The following is a 20351-nucleotide window of genomic DNA, read 5'->3' as shown; positions in this document are numbered from 1 at the left end:
GAACAGAACACATATTGTTTGAAGCAAAATTTAATTTTGTTTTGAATCCAATGAAATACAACGTATTACTTTTTAAAAATGTGTTCTTTCTCTTTATTCTCATTTGTGATGGAATAATGCTGACAATCACCAGTAAAATCTAATCTTACAAAATTATTATTTCATATGCAAACTGCAGCTGTTGTGGCTGAGGAGAAAACAGGCTTATATCAGTAATGCTTACGTTATAGGTAGTTGGTAAAAGATGACATACGGAATTCTCTGTGAATTAACATTCTTGAATTGTGAAGGGGGCACATCAGTTATAAAGAATGATGACAAATTCCTTGAATTTCTGAAAAAATACTTGAAAAACCTTAATTCTTACTGTTTATTATTAAGTCTATGTCTGAAAAAGTATTATTTGTAAATCAATTATTACTCCTAAACTGCTTTTATTGAAGGTTGTTGCTTCTGTACTGAGAGGACATTACTTTAATCGCCGTTCACCTTAGATTTTCAAAAGTGCTGGAGGTGATTGTTGCGTGTTACTGTTTGTCCTCTCAAATAGTACTAATCAATATACCACGAGCGTTTGAAAGTACCCATCAACTTTTTTGTCTCTGTGGTGCTCCATGTACCTGTGTTATTAAATAAAAATAAATATTTGTATGTTTCCTTTTTTAGAAGGAGATATATTTCCTTGCACAGTACTCAGCTAAACTACCTTATATATATGTGCAAAAGAGGAAAATGATCAGCAGCATTGATAATTCTCTGTGTTGTGCTTTGAGTTCCCTGGATCAGGCCAGTTGAAGCTTCAATACTCTTTTTTTATTTCTCACTGATTATGGATATCAGTTTCTCAAAATGCTTCATCATTGCTGAAATAAACATTTTTTAGTGAAAAATATTCTCATTTCTTTTCATATCTTCCAGGCAGCACAGTTTCATCACTATTACTTCTTGCTTTTATGCAAAAAATATTGAATCTTAGGTCTCAGGTTTTACTTTTTTCTTCCTGAACATACTAGATGAAAAACCTCAGGAATAATACTTTCACCTTGAATATTAACCAATTTACATTGTTATTAGAAAGAATGCCAAGACAGAATCATTTTTGTTTTCATCATTCAATTTGATTTTCATAATGTTTCCATTGAAGCAGATAAGGACCTTTTTCAGCCTTTTCTTTTTTTTCAGTTTGAAAATACCAAAAATGTAGTCATAAAAGGTTTATTTTGAGATTTCTGGACAGAACAATATTTGAAAAGTAAAATCTAGTAGCATGTATTTTCGGTTGTTCTCCGCAGGCATGCTTTCATTTCCATAACTCATATGCTAGTGTCTACTTAAGAGTCTATGTGTGTTGTTAATTCTAAGTGTGGATAGCTATAAAATAGCTATAAACCACTTCTAAATGAAGTGGTTTGAGAAAATTCACGACTTTGTTTCACTAAGAAGAAAGATGGAATAATTCTTCAGAAGACTCATGACGTTCAGTTTTCTAGAAAGCTTCAGAAACTGCTTTCCTAAAAGTTTTATTTACTTGTTTGTCTTATTCTTGGACAAAGTCCCTCTTGCCTACAACAGTTCTCATGCTGCTGCTAAGATTGGTGAGTCAGCCCATGTGCATAATATTAATTAATAGATCTCAAATCACTTCACAAAAGAGATCAGTGTCATTTCAGTAAGGGACAGTGTAAGAAAGCGACTTTTTGAAAGTCATCGACGTGAGGTCGTCATTATGAGTTCATGAGTTTAAATCCATGTTTTCCGTGTTGTAGAAAAGTACATGAGACACAATGATTTGATGTGATGAAGACAAATACGGAGATCTTACTATGGATTTGCCTTCACAAAACTGCCATTAAACAGAAAAGTAACTTACAGGCTGTAGGTGGGTTTACATTGTCTTAGCTCCAATTGTTTGTGTGGAATATACTCTCTACAATAGTGGAAAAATTGTTGAAATTAAAAGTCTACAAATACAATACTGCATGTAGGTTTGGGAGCCAAATGGGAGGTTCTCACCACAACTGTGTGATGTGAACAAGGGCTTTGGGAAAAAGGCAGCACCCCTGGATCACCACCAGGCCTCTCAACCTGCATACGACTCCTCCTCCCCGTTTACTGCTCACAGGCACTAATTTTTTTTGTGCGTGGGCACCTGTGTTGTGATAGAAATAAGGACAGGGAAGAGGGGAATGTGCCAGAGCCCTCAGCACACACTTGGGACACCAAAATATCTCCCTGCTGCCACATCATGATTTAGATATTTGTTCTTGGACTGATTCCTGCTGTTATTCACTGGAAGTGCAAGCGTCTTCTCAGAATTTCATCTAGGCTTCCATTAAATGTCCAAGTGATATAATGAAGATGTAAAATAAGTCCTAAATGCAGTTTTTGTGGCACTTCAAAAATAAATTTCTGAAATCCCTTTTTAGAGCTTTAAAACTAATCTCTCCATTGCAAACTCATGCAGGCATGATCTCACCTTTTGGCTTAGAAATCATTTCATCTTGCCAAACAGTGTTGCTATTCCTCACCTTTTAAATGCAATTTGATCTTCCCATGCAGCTCTAACAATAAGATTTTTTGATGGGTTGAAGGCAATTGCAGAAAATAACAACTTGGCACCAGGGAATGCAGAATGACTGATAATTTTGCAGAAAAAAATAGAAATACTTGACTTCTGAGGCTGTAGGGCAGCAAATGTCCTTGCCTAAAGCATATAAGCAAAACTGAAACTTTCTAAAAGGTTTTTGCTTTCCCTCCCTATTGCTTAATCTTCCAAAGCACACACTTTTCTTGTCTTTGCTAATAATTTTATCCTCATGAAAGGATGTTGTTGTCATGAGAGATTTTCATACGGCAGTCTTACTTCTAAATATTTGTTAAAGGGGTGCAAAAATCCCTTCTGGACCTCTCCCTTGTTTGACTAATGCTTCCCTGCACAGCTGAGAACAACCTAGGAGCTACACCACATGCTGGATCCATTACCATATCCCTCCTCCTGCTTTTTCCCAGGAAGCCTCTCACTTTTTACCAACAGGTATTTCCAAGTGGAGGACATAAACCTGTGCTGATTATATTGGATCATATCGATTGTATTTAAACCAACTACTTTGGATATCTGAGTTTCAAGAAATATAACTTTTGGAAGTACAAATCAATGCAAAATTTGCCTTTGCAATCTGGAGCTCAAAATGGAATTTATAATGTTCCAACTTTCAGCCTGCATGACTATTAGCATTAATTGCTTCCTAAGAATACTGCAAACAAAGCATATTAAGATTTTTTTTCTCTTTAGTACAACTCTAACACCATCATTATGGAAAGTTGATATAAATTCTGTTGTTCTATAGGCAGAATTTTAAAACACTTGAATTTGAGTGAGCATATTATGGGCAATGTTCAGACTGCTAAACACCTTTAATATTCCACGCATGTACAAATAATTTTCCCTGTTCTTTCCCCAAGTACTATAATGCTTAAAACCAATCTGTATGATAAAAGTTGTCATATAACCCTTCCACACAAAAGATGTTAACTATACAAAATTGTGAGGATGTGCTTAGATTTTCATCTAAAATTGTTACATAAAATTGAATCAAAATATTATCACCCAATAAAATAACTTTTGCATTACACTGTATAGATACTGCTGAGAAGACAGAAAGAAAATTTCATTGCTTTGGTAAAAAAAAAAAAGAAATAGCTGTTGTAATGCTATGGTATTTTATATAGATCAGTTTCTGTGATCAAATATGAAATAAGAGATTCATGCAAGATCCCAAGCACTCTATGATTTAAAAAACAACAAAACTAATGCAAAAGCAGCAAAAATCACATTTGTAAGATGGTGCTTCCAAACCCCTCCAAACTGCTAATCCCATCCTGAACAAGAAATGTCACTTCACTGTCTAAAACTTCACCCTCCCCTGCTACTGCTGCCTCCAAATAAATGAGATTTGCAGCAGGTTTTAAAAGTGAACATGTTTCACAAGAAAGACTGGAGAGAATTCCAAAGTGGAAATTCTTCCAACAGAAAGAGATGTGGGCAAATGGTTCATACACCAAGAAAATGACAGCATGCTTCAAAACAATGGACCCAATTTCAAAACAGTATATTTCACGATAGCAACATGTTACAATTACCCAAAAATTTACAAAGGGTTTAATGAGTTATATGGCAGTAATTATTTGAAACCCCACCCTTTCCAGTGATAAGAGTTTCATTTGTGGTTGCTTTTCATTAAATGATCAAGCACAATTTCTGAGCTTCTGAAACTTTCTTTCCCCGTTGCTCCCTCTGAATTACTGTCTCATTTGGCAAACTGAGTCCCACTTTGAGATTTACTAGTTGTTCTTCCAAGTCTACCAATATCCCTTCAAATTTCTCAGTGTCAGTGCTTAACTTGCTCTTCTCCCCATCCAGTTCTTGGTCTGAATGGTGATAATGAAGCAAGGGGAAGGAAAGAGAATATTATCAGTGGTTTGTGAACACTCTACTGCTGCTTTCTTTTCCCTTTAGCATCCATGTGCTCATGTATACGTGAGATTATGTAGGACTTCGTGGCCCAAGACTGACATTCTCTTTAACAGAGAAATGACTTTTTTTTTCCCCCTCATGGCTCTCTGCAAGAAATGACTGAAAACATAGACATTCCTGGCTACTGCCCTATCTGTGTAGGGTCTGAAGTTCAATGCTGATGATAAAAGTGGTCATTAATCATACTACTGTAATCATTACAATGTTAGTTTTTTACGAATTCATTTGTTCCTTTAGGAAATTTGAAGAAACAGTTACAGGCACTTTATATATGTGGGTGCTCTAAGAATAACCCTCCTGAATATTTTATTATTGTTTTATTAAGTTAAAAGTTCAGGCTAATTAAAGAAACTTATAAGAATTTTTATTTCTGCTTACCTTAAAGATGTGTTCAGGACAAATAACTGTTTCTTGTCCCCAAAGTCTATGCTTAGAATTTCCATATCCAGACGTATCTTCTAGAATTGTATAACTGCTATATTGTTTTTCTATTGAGTATGCTATAACTCACATAATGTTTAGAAGAGAATGAAAATATTAGTAACTGTGACTGAGATGTCGTTTTGCAAGTTTGGCAGGAGTTTTAATTGTGTATTGCTGAGTATCTACTCTAGATGGTACTCTTAAGGAAGTTAACAAATTAATAAGTTGCATATCCAGAAGCTAAGGGGAGGTGTGGGAAGAACCATTCTGGGGAGAAGGAGCAATAGCAGGTAATTCTAGAAGTAGCTTCCTCCCCAAATCCATCTTTCTCCATTGGTGGTACCTTGTAAAGATTCAGTAACCAAAAAACAAGCCTGCTTGCTAGGGATTGAACATTGCAGGGAATAATCAAAACAAGACCATTTCAGCATTTCATTAGGAAGGGATGGGTCCATCAGACTTTTTAAAGAATTGTTAGATCCTTATCTGGAAATAGAGTAACTCAAACTCATAGATATGGATTCAGATAGGGTGTTAAAAATCCAATTTTGAAAAGGCTTTAGCTAACAATATTTTGACATTATTTTGGCAGAGGAAGTTAGAATGGGTCTTTTCTAGGTTTGGGAGTGGTTGAAATAAGTTTCCTCTGAAGAGCAAAATATGTCTCAAGCCACTTTGGAAGTAAGCAATACTGAATTCTGAATGTAAAATATTATTTATTAAAACAAAAGTCAGTGACAAATCCATCTGGGCCTGGTGCTTTTCTAGCATTAACTTCTGTGTGTTTTTTATTAAGTTTTTTGTCTTCCAAGGACTTATTTCTGTAAGAAAGTGAAATAATAAAATTAAGAGCATCTGCACTGATTCAGCTGAGTGTGGCATAAAACTCCTGAAGCTGGTCATTCATTGCCAATTGCAGTGTTATTCCTATCCAAAATAGCAATCATTTTTATTTAATAGGTTTTTTTGGATGACCATCCAAAACAGCAACTTGCTAGGCCCTGCACCACCCGTCCCCAAAATCTCTTAGAAGAAAACTAGCGCGAATTTTGGTCCCTGCTTTTCTATCTTACTGTTCTCAGACTTGCATTAATAAAGGTCCATAGTTCCTACAAGGAAAAGATTAATGTATATCACAATGAAAAGCTTTGATTTTTATTAATTTAGCATTTTACCACTCTCATGTAATAAAAAGATACATGCAAAAGGATACCCATGAGTAAAAAAATATGTTCCTTGCCTACAAAATATGAAAGAAGGGTCTGTCAAAGCACTAGTTAATAAACCCTCTGAAATTCCCGGTGTCTGCTACAAAAACAAAGATTGAGGGGATTTATGTTAAGTGGGAACGAACAGGGTATGTCTAATGGGCCAAACCCCACTGCAGAACAGGGCCTTTGAAAGTAAATTGCTCTCATGAAACAGTCATCCTTGATTTCATGTAATTCGTGATGGACTACAAAGTAATTTGGATCACAGTATACAGGCTGCATTGCAGGAAAGGAAGAGATCCTTGGCTGTAGGGCTACACACCTTCAAAAAAGAGGTGGGCTGAGACCTGCCATAGCAGAGAGACTCTTGTGTCTTGTGTGAATCCAACATGAGAAGAGGAACTAGCATTTCAGTTACATCACCTGCCGGGGAGAAATGCTGTGTGGCATCAAATTTGCAAAAAAGGTGCAAGTAATTTGGGTCAGCCACAATTACTGGAAAACAGAGCTTATCAAATCCAGCCTAGATGAACACATAGATGAGGTTCTTAGGGACATGGTTTAGTGCCAGCGTGAGGTTAACGGTCAGACTTGAGGATCCTGACGGTGCCTTCCAATCCAAAGGATTCTGTCTTTTTATCCTATGGGTTCTTTTGGTTGTTGGGGGCTTTTTCTCTTTTTTATTTAAAAAAGAGTCCTGGTCCACTTGCCTGGGCATGATAAACGCCTGTACCATAGCTTTAGCTCAGGTCCTTTGCAACAGCTTTCTCACTCACAACTAAGTCTGGAAGCGCCACTTCAACCATCTAAACACTGATCAATTTTTTTCTCCCTCTTAATTGGATTATTTAGACTCCATTCCAGAAGGCACACTGACTTGTTTGGATCATTGATCACTACCAAAGGCACGGACCACATGCAGTTACAGAGCATTGAGCTAAAAAGCCAACACAATTCAAGGCAGGGTTTTCAACGCACAGGCTGAGCGGGTGCCTGGAGCAGTAACATGGAAGGGACGGTGTTTGCAGAGCTCGGGGGACAGCGGTGCCGCACCAACTGGTTCAGCTACAGCAATGTAAGGATGTGCTCAGCAAAACATACACTGCCCGCAGCAATGGCTGGTGTAACTTCTGCTCTGCTCCCCAGCCTTGCCCAACAGTGAGTTTGACAATTTCATGCATCTAAGAATTGTGATTCTTGCTTTACCCGATTTCACAGCTACCAAGATGTTTCTCTCCTTGTAGAGTACCTGGAGTAGAGAAGAGGACTGGGAAAAACATGACTGAGATAAGAGAAGGATAAGGAGAGTTGAACATGACTTACTCTGAGGACAAAGAGGTGATAACAAAAGAAGTAGAAATTGACACCTGTAATTCTTAGACTGCTTCAGATGTACAAGGAAGTCACATTCAGCTTTCAGTCCCAGCATCTTACAATGTACTCAAAGTTGAGTTTACACAGAAAAGGAAGGCAAAAATAACTCTTTGCAAACAATTATACCCAAAATCACAATATAAAGTGTAAATACTATTTCCAGAGAAAGGGTCCATAATCATGACCATTGAGCTTTTTTCCTGCTCAGTCCATTGATGCAACCAGTCTGGTCAGAATCAGGTTGCATCACTAGACATGACCAAGTCATATATCACACAGTATATAATAAATCCATTAACACAGAGGCCTGGAGGAAGTATGTATTGTGTTACAGGAAGGGAAAGAATTCCACATCCCCTTTCAACTCCAGAGGTCCAGCTGGAGAACATGATCAAGTGAAGACAGTTCCAGTAAATGTGCTGCAAGCTTACCAGCAGAATGCCTTTTACACTTAGTGTGGGACAAGAGGCAGCATCTTCAAAAACATGTAAATCTTTCAAACAGCACTGAGAAGAAAAAAGCCACTGTGGCAATATCAGAGCTAGCTGTTGTAGAGCTTAATCCAAAAAATATTCATTCAGAACAGGAAAGAGCTAAGTCTATTAGGAGACTGCTAGTGATTTATTTGCTTTTTTTACAGAGTCATGTAGTGGGTAAAGGCAGCTAATCTTGTTGGACTCCATTAAGGAAGTCTCTTCAGGCTTCAGACAGCTGCACATCCTCCACCTGGGCTTTGCCAGCAGCATGACTAGAAATTTTGTCTAACGTTCAGGGCCTATTTGCATAGGCATGGCAGCAGACTTGCATTAATAATACCTGTATTAAGGGCCTAAAAAATCCTGGTCGTGTCATTAGACGTGCTCCCTGGACATTTTTACTGCATCAGAAATATCTCCTGACCACCTCCTTTATTTCTGTGACATCCATGATAATAACAATTTTATAGTACTGCTGAAGTCAGAGTGAGAAGACATAGTTTTAAAATGATTATTTTCTCTCTTTTTAAAGAGGAGAAGGAAGTGTTTTAAATATAACTAATAGTATCTGACTTCCAGAGATATTACTCTTAAACCTCTAGGGTTCAAGATACAGAAAAGAAACTGGGAAGATCAGAGGCAGGATTTGCATAGGAGATCTTGCATATCCAAAAAATCACACCACTAAACCAGTAAGTAGAAGTAATGGACTTGCAGGACAGGTGTGTCCACTCTGATCGAGGTCCTTTCAGGTTTTGAGGGAAAGGCTTATTTTGTGAGAGTTGGAAGTTTTTCTGAGTTTGCTTTTCTTTCTCCAGCCTAGAGAGAGACCGGTTTAAAATGTGAAAACACAGTGTGAGATTTTTGAGGGGAGGATGGCTGTGAGCCAACAAGTCCATTTCTACCTTTGAAAAATAAAAGCGGGGCTCTTCCCTCAGCTGATTTGCTCGAACAGGCGAGATCACGCAAAAGTGAGAGCTGATTTCTACCCCCCACTCCCAACCCTGCATCAGACTCAGTGGGTCCCATGAGCCCCCTCCCCAGGGGCCTGGGCCAGGCTGGAGGCTACCAGCCACTTGGATAGTGTAAAAAAATCTCATTGACCTTTCCTAATAATAAAAAAACTAATGAAAATCCTTATCAGTTAGATGCCAGTAAGAAATCAACATTTACTGGTAGTTACGGTGCAGTGGTTTGCCTTTTAAAAAAATGTCATCAGTTTTCTATTTGTAGCTTTTAATCAAATCCCGCTTAACCTGCTTTTTAATTCCACCAACTCTTCAGTGAAATCCAGACATCCCGACAGTGTATGTAGCCTCGCAGGAGCTCAGTTCCCCTTAGAGTCTGGATGAACAAAAAAATTGGTTTGGCAGCATTCAAGCAACACATTCATGAAGTCCTTTGAAATGGGAATTCCAGTATAATTCAGCATGATTGTAAATGCTCTAAAATATGTAAGCCTAAATGGCAAAGGGATTTGTACACTGTAGTTAGTGATAAATGTTCCGTGCAATATACTGGTGTTATCTGCCCCACTTACCCAACGCTCGGTGGAATTAAGTAGTTAAATTAATGTGCATAGTACTGAAACTGTAATGCCGAGTGTCAACCTCGGACCTGTTTTTCTCCTAAAGCATAATAAAAATAACAGTGGAAAAACTGTCCCAAGCCTCAGCCTAGTAAAAAGACTGCAAGTCTAGCAGAAAATGTAAAACATCTCTGGTTTTCCTGACCAACCTGTCAGAGCCCAATCTGTTGTGACAGCAGAGGAGGCACAGCCTGAAAGCACATTGGGATGGGGTCAAGGCTTAGGCTCCTTTCTTTTTGACAGAGGTGAAGGTCTAGGCACACAGCGCCAGACCTGCCTGTGCTAACAAGGTGGCTTTTTTGCAAACCATCAAAGACAGAGTTGGGACACAGAGGGTTTTCTGTCTCCTGGGATGTCCTGGGTTGGCCACTGTCCTTCTTTCTGGTCTGGAAGTTCTCTTAATTTTCTATTAAAGTTCTGGATGTACTTGTTTGTCCTTAGTGTGAAAAAGACAGTACTGACCATGGAGCACAGCTCTCCCTCGATTCTCAATTCACTGTTTCTGAAGGAGAAAGTAAAGAAAGTTGTGTAACTGCCCACTTCTACATGCAAATATGAACAGCTGGGTGCCTGCAGGACAGCAGTGGTTGACCTCACCTTCCCCAGCCAAAGCACGTGAATTTGCTGTGTGTCCTGAACAACCCACTCTGCAAGTGACACATGGGTCCTTCCTGCAAAAGCCACCACAGCAAAGATAACCTGAAACAGAAAGGCTCACTAATTTCTGATGTAAAAGAAGGAAAGAACCACACCTGCAGGGATGAGGGCAGAGGGGCCATCTCAGGTGTTGGCCATCCTGTGTGATGTGGTGGGCTGGGAGCACCTTTTATTTGCACACTGCTGGCCAGTTTGGTTTTTTTCCTCAGAAAGGTGCCAGCTTGAGGAGAAGGAGTTACACATAAAGTTGGGAACAATTCTTTGTGGTGTTCTGTCAGCCAGGGAGAGACTGTGAGGGTGAGTCACTGTTTATGGAATTATTCTGCTTTTTCTGTGATGTACATTATATGAAGAGAGTATGTCATTCCTGAGCCGGGGACTTAGGGAGATTAAAGGTTGGAGAATGCAAAGATGAAGTGAGTTGTCCTGGATAATTTGGGGCTTCTGTGATACTGGAGATTAAGGAGAAAATAAAGCTACTGGTTATGTACAGTGAGCATATATTCTACAGCATGATAAGGCAATCATTCTTGTGCATGTGCCAATTTCTCTGCCTGTATTTGTGTTTGAAAAAATGAGTTTCCTCGCTGTACCTGGAGAAGTTCTAGAAGTTCTCTGTAAAACATAACATATACATCCATACATGGTGTATCCAAGCATATATCTTGAGTGGAAATAACTGCAACTGTATGTAGGGCAAATAGTCCTTTATATAACCTATTTATCTGGCACCACCATTTGGCTTGAGTTTGTTCCTGTAGCTGAGGAACTGTCTTGAGCTTCAACACTTAACAAATCTATTTCAATACAAATAGACCTCAGTTTTCATAGGAACAACATTGCAAAAAAAATGGCAGTTGTGTACTGATTACTGTGAGACTTAATATAAAATATGGGGAAAGGGAGGCAGTTGTATGGCTTAACTGAAGGTTGTTCTAATAGAGTCTCATGAGTGTGTTTGTATGGGGGGCCCTTGGGATGTCCCAGCCTCAGGCAAGGAGCCTGAGAGACACCAACACATCAAAATAGGAAGATGTTTTCCTTTCCCTGCTGACTCGCTTTCTTCTCTTTTTTTCAGAAACTGTGACTGTTGAGTTCTGCTATTGCTATATTATGCTTTTTGTTTTTTACTTCTTCAGCTGGGTCATAGGGATCTCCTTTCCCACCCCCATCTCCCCTCCTGCCCCATCCCTCTTAAAAAAAAAGTAAAATCTCATAAGTTATTAGCAAATCTTTTTGTTCTTGTTTGACTAGGGCTGTGGCAGTTGCACATCCCCTTGAGATCTGGAGCCTTCAATGGGGTAGTTGATGGCTCCTTAGCACCTTTTGTGCCCCACGGTGCCTGTACCCACATACACAGCCAGGGTGGTACTAAGGTGCTGACAGTCATATCCTCTCCTGCCCTGGGACAGGGTGACTTCACCTCTACCAGCTGGTGGGGCAGCAGGGCTGGCACCCTTAGTCAACAAGCAGGAGCCTTGACAGGACCCTGAGTCAGTTGACGGGATCATTAACAAAGGAGGTGCCCAGAGCAGCTGTGAAGCTTCTGCACTATTTTGTAATGCCCACAGCCAGACCTGACCAGACTATAAAATGGGGTCCCCACCAAAAATGCCCTTTGAGTGGTCTTCTCACTTGGATGAGTGGTTGTTTATTAGATATATTCTTGAGTGAGTCCTTGCATAACCAGGCAGGTGTGAGCCCTCACCTAACCCAGGCAAGTGATTATTTCTTGTGGGTACCCTGGAGTAAGAGGCCTCTGGTTTTGTTTCTTGTGAGTGAACGTGTGCATGTTGTGGATCCTCATTATTCTTATATTGTCATACCCAACAATCTCATCAACTGATATCCAAATCTACATTTTATTTTGTCAGAGTGCTAAATAATTGTAGAAACCCTGTTTCTAGTGGGTTTATTGGCTACACTTTTGTGGCTAGCGTAAAGTCTGTGATATGGGCGGTCCCAAGCTGCCTTTATTTTGCATTCTTAGCTCCTATATGTGATGTAGAGTCTTTAAGTTGTCTATTCATTCTCAGCCTGAAACTAAAGTTTACGTTGAAGGTGCTTTAAAAGCAGAAAACACTATTTTTCTGTTTGATAAGCTAAACGAGGAATTCAATCAAAATGTGTATAAAGAGCTACTAATTCAAATAGGCCTCAGATTTTTCTGGAAGTACATTAAATTATTTTGCTACTGTCTCAGGAGATAAATAGATTTGAGCAGAATTTGAAACGTAAGAAGTATTAGTATTTTAATGTGTGGGAGTTTTGTTGTTCTTTGGTGTTGGTGGGGGTTTTGTGTGGGGTTTTTTGTTCATTTTTTTGTTTTCCCCACATTTGAAGCAGAAGTTGAAATACTCAGTCCACTGAAAAAATTCCCTAATTTTAAAATTTAGTGTAATATATTTTGGATTTTGAGTACTTGATTGAAACAGAAATACTCTGTTTCAATTTTATATGTTCTTTATTTCCAGCCTTAAATATCTATCGTATGTTCATGCTAAGTCTTTCAATGTGAAGTTTAGTGCAATGGTTTGAATTTCTGAATTTAAATGTGAGATTTCCGGTGATTTGCAGCCAAACTGAGAACCGAGGGCATTCTGAATAAAATAGAAAATGGTTTTGCTGCCAGAAGACAAAAGCTTTGAGAGAGCACAACAACTTAGTGACACTGCATAGTGTATGAGCCGCAATCAACAGGAGAAACTATTAATAAGTGGCTTTAAAAAAAAGTGGGGGCAGATATAACCGTAGCAATATCCGACGGAAGAAGAGAGGGATTCTGAGATGCATCCGGAGTGCAAAGCACCTCCTGAAAGGCAAGTTTTCTCTCATTCTTTCTCCCTGTCTCTTTTGTGTTGTGTTTTTTTATTTTTTTCTTGCCAAGTTTCCACAGGGATGTTTCAGAGGAGCTGTGCGTACTTGAGAAGATTAGAAAAAGTGAGGCAAAATCTGCACTGACGTGCACCTCCCCGACATCAAAAGGGGTGACGTACCTCATATCTCTCCTGTTCTAAGTTTATGAAAAAAAGGCACAAACTGAAAAAACATGTCCACTGCTTGAGGAAATGTTACTGTTGTTGCCAGAGGGAGCAGACAGACACTATCCAAAGAAAAAATAATGAGGAATTTAAAAGACAGCCATGACCTCCTTTGCTCTGACCTATCAGATGCTGGTTCTGACCTACCAGACCAAATCTTGACCTCAGTCCCCCAGCTGCATCCCTCACCAGAGGCAGGTCCCACCTCATGCCACCCCTAAGCCCTTTGCATAAGCAAGGCCACTGTACAGCAAAGCTTCTGGGGTCCTTTAGCAAATCCTCTGGTCGTGTTGCAGTCACACACCTCGTTCAAGCCTGAGGAATTATGGATTTCCAACAGGAAGGGCAGCCACTCCTTCGAACTGAAAACATTTCAGTGAACAAACTTGTTTTTCATTTTGCATTTGACACTATTTTGGAATACTAGGAATGTGGGTGGTACTTCCACAGCAACAGTCTCAGAAAAAGTAAATATGTATGTCAAATACCATATGCCATTAGGTTTTTCTTCCCCCTTTTGCCTCTCTTCCCACCTCCCCTCCTGAGAATAATTGCAAGTAGAAAAAAAAAGCTGAGATGGTTTCAGAAGAAACCCCTGTATTTTGGATATGGATATCTAACTAACTGTTCTGGCAGCAATTATGGTTTAACCGTACCCAAACTACTTTTCCAAAGCATGATTATGTTTTTGTTTAGGTTTTAGCTTAATAGAAATTCTTGGTGACAAGTACACCTGCACACTATTTTGGTTAATGCCATTAGATGTAGCAGTGACAAGTTACCAAGCATGTAATATCCTAAGGCAAATAGATTTGTATGTTCTTTTTCAGACTGGATGATTATGTCGCACTCTCTGAAGATATTTTAGATCAGTGAGAATGTCTCCTCAGGGAATCATAGTGATAACTGCTTTTGACAAGTAGTAATAACAGAAGTTTAGTCCAACCATGAAATGAAAGACTTGTGCTGAAGCCGGGATTACAGGTAGTGGACTGCAGGGGCACTGTAATTGCACATCGCTCGTTTTAGTGATGGCACATCTGCCTTCACTCCATCTATACTTGCGAGTTCAGAATTGCCTGTTTGATACTATGAAGCAAAAAGCATGGTATCGATTCAAAGGGATCAATGGTAAGAAACATTGTTTTATTAATAACTTAGTAGTAGGTAAAGATCAATTGCTTCCACAGAAAGCCATTGTGTTTTATGTTACAATTCTAAATACAGGGAAAAATCCCAAATTCTGTGTGGCTATTGATTGCCCTCACCCTTGGCTAATTAGTAACAATTTACTGATCCTTTCAGTAGCTCGGTTAGGTGGCAAGATCCCCCAAGGAGATTTATCATGATACTTCTGAGTGAACATTTGCAATGATCATGACTCTTTCTTAGCTCTTAGTTGTTACTTTACTGAAGCATCAAAGGCTATCGTTATTTCATATTGACACAGAGCTACAGAGTGGTTGATAAATCTATATCCAAGTTGTGTTTAAAATCAATATTATAGCAGTTACCGTGCCAAATCAATATTTACCAAGTTGCTAGCTCCCCGTGCCTGGTGTGCTGTAATTATTCCTCTTCTCAAGTAGAACATGGGAACCTAATCCAACACCCACTGAAGTCAAGAGAGGCTCTCATTGATCTTGGGCTTTGAATCAACCCTTGTTTGCTTTTATTTACTCATATTTGTCATAGAATTGTACAAAAAATTACACACAACAGAAGGCCTGTTTACTTGCTCTCTACATCTTATCGTAATGCATGTACTATCAGCTTCTGCTATTATTAAAACAAGAAGCAAATGTGAACTTGCCACTGTTGGATTTTTGGACTATTTTGGTAGTGATATACAGACAGTGGCTGCTTAATACAGATAAAAAACACTTGCTTTGAAAATAATCCATAAGTTTTGATGATACAGCAATTCAGAAACACTGTATTTGAGACAGATCAGGTAAGACTAATTATCAAAATAGACCTGTGTAATCATCTATGCTTCCATGTTTTAATTGAACACTAGGATATTTCTTTTAAAAAAAAGTGTGTTAATTGGGGTCTGCTCATGGGAAGGAGTGACTAATTGAACTGGCATGAGCCTGATAGCAGGTTTTTTCATTAAAATGTTAACTTTTAAAGTCAGTGTTACACTGCAAATATTGTCTTTCTTTCAATTGGACTAGTCTATCTGGCACATGCCAGCTCAATTAGGAACTTGCTTTCATGAGCAGACCCCAATTAACACACACTTTTCTTAAAGAAGTATTCCGCAATTTAAATTAGCACATTTACATTAGAAGTAATTATGCTGCTTTTGGTTGTTAGTTGTTCCTAATTTTTGTGATGATCAAATATGCTTTAATGGAAAATGACATTTGTTGATTAATTACTCAAGTTGTAGTGGATGTTTGTAGAAAATATTCAAACATGGAAAGGAGAGAAACTAAGCTAAGACCAAAATGTATCAATCTGCAGGTATGCAAGGTACAGGTTCTGTCACTGTATGCCATTTCCACACACATTATGCCACTATCCACTCAGCCCTACAATGAACTAAACTTATTTTGTTTTTTAATTAATTGTTTCTGTGTATTTGGCTTATGTATGACCTCTGAAGCAGAACCTTGTGAGTTAACAACTAATTAGGACACCCTAGCTGTAAAATAAGCGAACCCCTTATATTCTGTGAGTGAAAATATGTGGAAAAACATCCTTGGCATAATACAGATATGATAGGGAAGGTCTAATTGAGAACTTCACATTTGAAGAAAGAACAGGAAAGAAATACTTTAGTTTTGCAAGTGTAAATATTTATTAGCAAAAGCATCTAAGTTCAGCCCTTTTGCTCATGAGGGAAATGACTCTCAGGTGACTGTTCAGGGGGCTGTGGAAATGGCTTTAAACTCTTCAAGCACACATTGGAGAAATACATTAATAATCTATAGTGTGGACTCTGTACCATCAATAGAGTTCACACGTGACAAGAAGTAAACCATGTTTAAAATTTTGCTATATGTGAGCAATATTGCTGCTGCATAACAGGTTTTTTTGCTTTAGAATACAGGCAGAAAGGTTTCAGGTGGAAATGGATGTGTTACCATATGAACTATATCAAAGATACTTTACAGTTTGCATTTAAATTTGGAAGAGATCATTAAATTTAATCCAGTAACTGTATGAGGAGAGTCATTAAGTCTTCTTACATCTCTATAACTTGCCTTTAAGACATAACTTGTGGTTAGCCAAAGCATTGCTTCCTGAAATGCATCCAGTCTTCAAGAGATATATTCTACCATTTTACTTAGTAGTGTGTTGAAATGATTAATTTTTCTCTTTGTTACAAAACTGTCTAATTCTTCAGCTTGACTTTTTATTACTTCAATTTTTGGCTTTTGAATCTTGGTAGTATTTTACTCTATTACACCCCCTGACCCTAACTATTGAAAAAAAGAAAAACAGCAACAAAAAAAAAACACCAAAAACAACCAAATGCTTTTTATTATTGGTTATTTTTCTCTTTTGAAGAGATGATATACTCTCAATGTTCTTTTACGATAGTGTTTCCAGTATACAGACATAAACGTTGTTCTGAGAGCTGCTTCTCTTATAGCTGTACATCTTCAACCACTGAGGTGTTTTTATTTAAAGTCTATATATGCAGTGGAGTCATGGTCCTGTGTGAGTCAATCCTTCTCTAAAAATGTCATTCTCCAGAGTTCCTATGCATCTGATATTTGGTTGGTTGGTTTGTTTGGAAAAAAACCCTACCTTGTTGTAACATTACCACCTATGCTATTATAAGTGGCTTATATAAACTACAAGGTTTGCCAAAAATCAGTTGAAAGATGAGGAAGATTTGGTGGGAGCAAATGCAATCAGGTTATGGTTAAAAGTGATTTTGTTTCTTTTTAAGTCTCCTCTATGCAATGGATGTGGAAACCAAGACAATGCTTTTTCCAAGTGAAGTGTCTGTTAGGAGCAGGTGTCTGTGCTGTGTAGTATAACATCTGTCAGGAAGCCTTGCTTCAGAAATAACACAGGCCTCTGGAGGCTTGTCCAGCAGAGGTATCATCCAAGGTCGCTGTGATTCTACCTGTGTGGTAACACATGTGGAGCAGGAGCAGCTTGGAGCTGAGCCTTCAGAGCAAAGCTGGGGCTCACAGGAGAGCTGTGGTGCCTGGAAAAAGCAGGATAACATCTAGCACAAGGTACATAACAGTGGAAAAATTTAAAAGTCAAACAAAAAGTCCCTTTCCAAAGAACTGAGAACCTTCTTCTTGAAAGAAATAGAAATACCTCTCTGCTCTACATCGGGGGCATCAAACTCATTTTCACCGGGGGCCACATCAGCCTCACAGTTGCCTTCAAAGGGCCGAATGTAATTTTAGGACTGTATAAATGTAGGAGTAGTTGTATTTACATAGTCCTAAAAGTTGATGTGGCCCCCAGTGAAAATTAGTTTGATGCCCCTTCTCTACAGGATGAATCATGAAGCTAGAACCATTTATTCAAAGATATATAAAACATGGTTTGTGGTTTTATGTCTGTATATAGTGTCCAGCTGTATACATTTATATAGAGATAAATGGAGGGTTTCTAGAGCTGCAGGTGCATATCTGAGTCAAATTATGATCCATTAATGGAAGTAGTGATACCATTAATACAATGCCAAATGTGTCTTAAGTCCTTCATAGACAACAAACAAGCCTGTTCTCAGAGACTCTGTGGGGTTCAGCTCAGGTGACCCTTTAAAACAAAGTAAGTTGGTTTTTTTTAGGTAAGGGGGAGAAGTGGGACTTCGGCACGGTAGGGAGGCATATTTTGAAGAAAATGATTTTTCTTTTGAGAAAGTACCCAGGCATTTCTTCAACTGTGTGCTCACCTGCTGTTCAGGAGAGACTCGCTCCTGGCTTTACTCAGCCAGCAGCTGAGCGTGCTTGGGGTGTAGCATTAGATATTTCTGTGCTGTCATGGGCAAGAAAAGAGTGCACACAGAAAAAGAGGAAAAATGATAGATTAAGAGAATGTTGCTGAAGGAAGCAGTTGAGCATGTTGTTAAGACGAGGTTACCACTCTCAGCAAAGTCATATGGCGGGGGAAATGGTGCTGACCTGCAGAGCTTTGGGGACCTGGGACACACAGAGAGAAATCTTGTGTAATGTTACTTAAGTTTCTTAAATTCACTGGTTGCCTTTCCCATGTTCTGCCTATTAACAATAGAATTAATATCACACTTTAAGAAATGACAAAATTAAAACTTGCACCCTGCCTTCTGTTTCTCTAGGAGCAATTCTTTGGTTTTGCAAGTGTAAATATTATTTTACATTTTAAGCTGGAGCTTATTATTCTACTGGAAAAAAAAATTATATTGATGGATGTTCAACCTAAGCAAGAAAGATTTAAATTCAGTTGAAATGTGGGAAGTTTATATATGGTTATGTGTATTGGCAAGAAGCTATATTGTTACATCAGTGAAGGTGAATTTGTGGCTGAAAACAGCTCAGTCAACAATCTACTACTCAGTAGCAGACTTTAACAAGGACACGGCTTAGATGGCTGATCCCATCTGTATAATCTGCGATTCTGTAAAATTCCTTTGTTCAATTCAATGATAAATTTCGAAATTAATGCCAATGCCATCTTTTAAAGACCATAACCAGAGAAGGAAGAATAGCTATGACATTAACAAATATCTTAATAATGTTTTACTCAGGTATTAAATATTTTAGTCTTTATCTCAGCTTAATTAGTTAAGATTCACTTTGATATCAATCTTTGAAAAGGCTTAGTGACGGGGGGAGAATAAAAACAAAAAATGGAAGCTTGGGGTTTTTAACAACTTTCTGTTGAGGACAAGGAATGCTGCAATGTAGCTTTTTCTGCCTCCCATGTATGAAAAGTCTGGTGCTGTTTGGGCATAGCCAAAAGTACATGAAAGCCAAAGGTGAGGAGGATTCCTTCCCAAAAGACTGAACAACTTGTCTCTGATTAGTTGGTAGTTTTAAGGTCTTCAGTAACAGTGAGGTACCCAGGGTGCAGCAAAAAGAAGAAACATAACCACGGTCCTGGGATACGAGGCCTGATAGCCCCCTGTGATCTTGTTCAAAAGACGTGTTTGTTTTCCAGTTTAAGTTTCATCTCCTTGCAGTACATGACTGTAATCCCCTCAAGTCACAGTGGTGTAAGAAAACTACCTGGAGTAGGGAGCCATATTTTGTCCTAATAATGTCAACAGCTATATTCTAACATTTAACCGTGCAATAAGGGGGGAAAAAGCAATGTAGCCACATGTATGTGGACAACAAATGCAGTGTGGCCATCAGGCAATCCATTAGATAGCCATAATGCTCACAGCTGGAGATTTTTTTGAGACGGCATTTGATATCATCATTGTTAGCCTTCATATAATGCAATATTTATTACAGTAAGGGAAGAAGGGAGTATTTTTAGCTGCATCTTGAGTAACTTATCTCCATGGCAACCCCTTACTTGCCTGCACTGTTGCTGCTATATAGAATGTTGTCACATTAATAATAAATGGAACACATCTAACACATTTGGCTGACGATTGGCTTCTAGCCACATATTTCTCTTGTTGTAGTTGAAGGGTTTGTGAAGCTTAGGGTCCATAAGCAAATTTCATTCATTTTGTTTCTTAGAGAAAATTGCCCTGGATTATATTAAAGCACTCAGGAGGTTTCATCAAGACATGCATTGTGTTTGTTGGGTTGGATTTTTTTTGTTTGCTTTTGTTCCTACTTCCACTTTAAAATACCAAGGAAAACCGTGAACAAATATAATTAGAAAAGCTAGAAACCCAGCAGCTGTGGAGTAATTTTATTTGACTTGCATTTGTATGGATAACAAAATGACATTTTTTAAAACTGCTTATGAGGAACCTCTGTAAAATGTTTTTGAAGAACAATACTTTCATTAATGGAAACTTAAAGCTAGCAGGTCTCCAAGTGAGATCTGTGCTTGCTGATCCTTTCTACACGCATACAAAAAAGCAGCTGCAAGGAGTCAGCCCTCATTTACTAGTCTAAATAT

Source organism: Columba livia, chromosome 7 (assembly GCF_036013475.1).
Source record: "Columba livia isolate bColLiv1 breed racing homer chromosome 7, bColLiv1.pat.W.v2, whole genome shotgun sequence".
In the NCBI taxonomy this organism is placed as follows: domain Eukaryota; kingdom Metazoa; phylum Chordata; class Aves; order Columbiformes; family Columbidae; genus Columba; species Columba livia.
Note: the sequence above shows the minus strand (reverse complement) of the source record.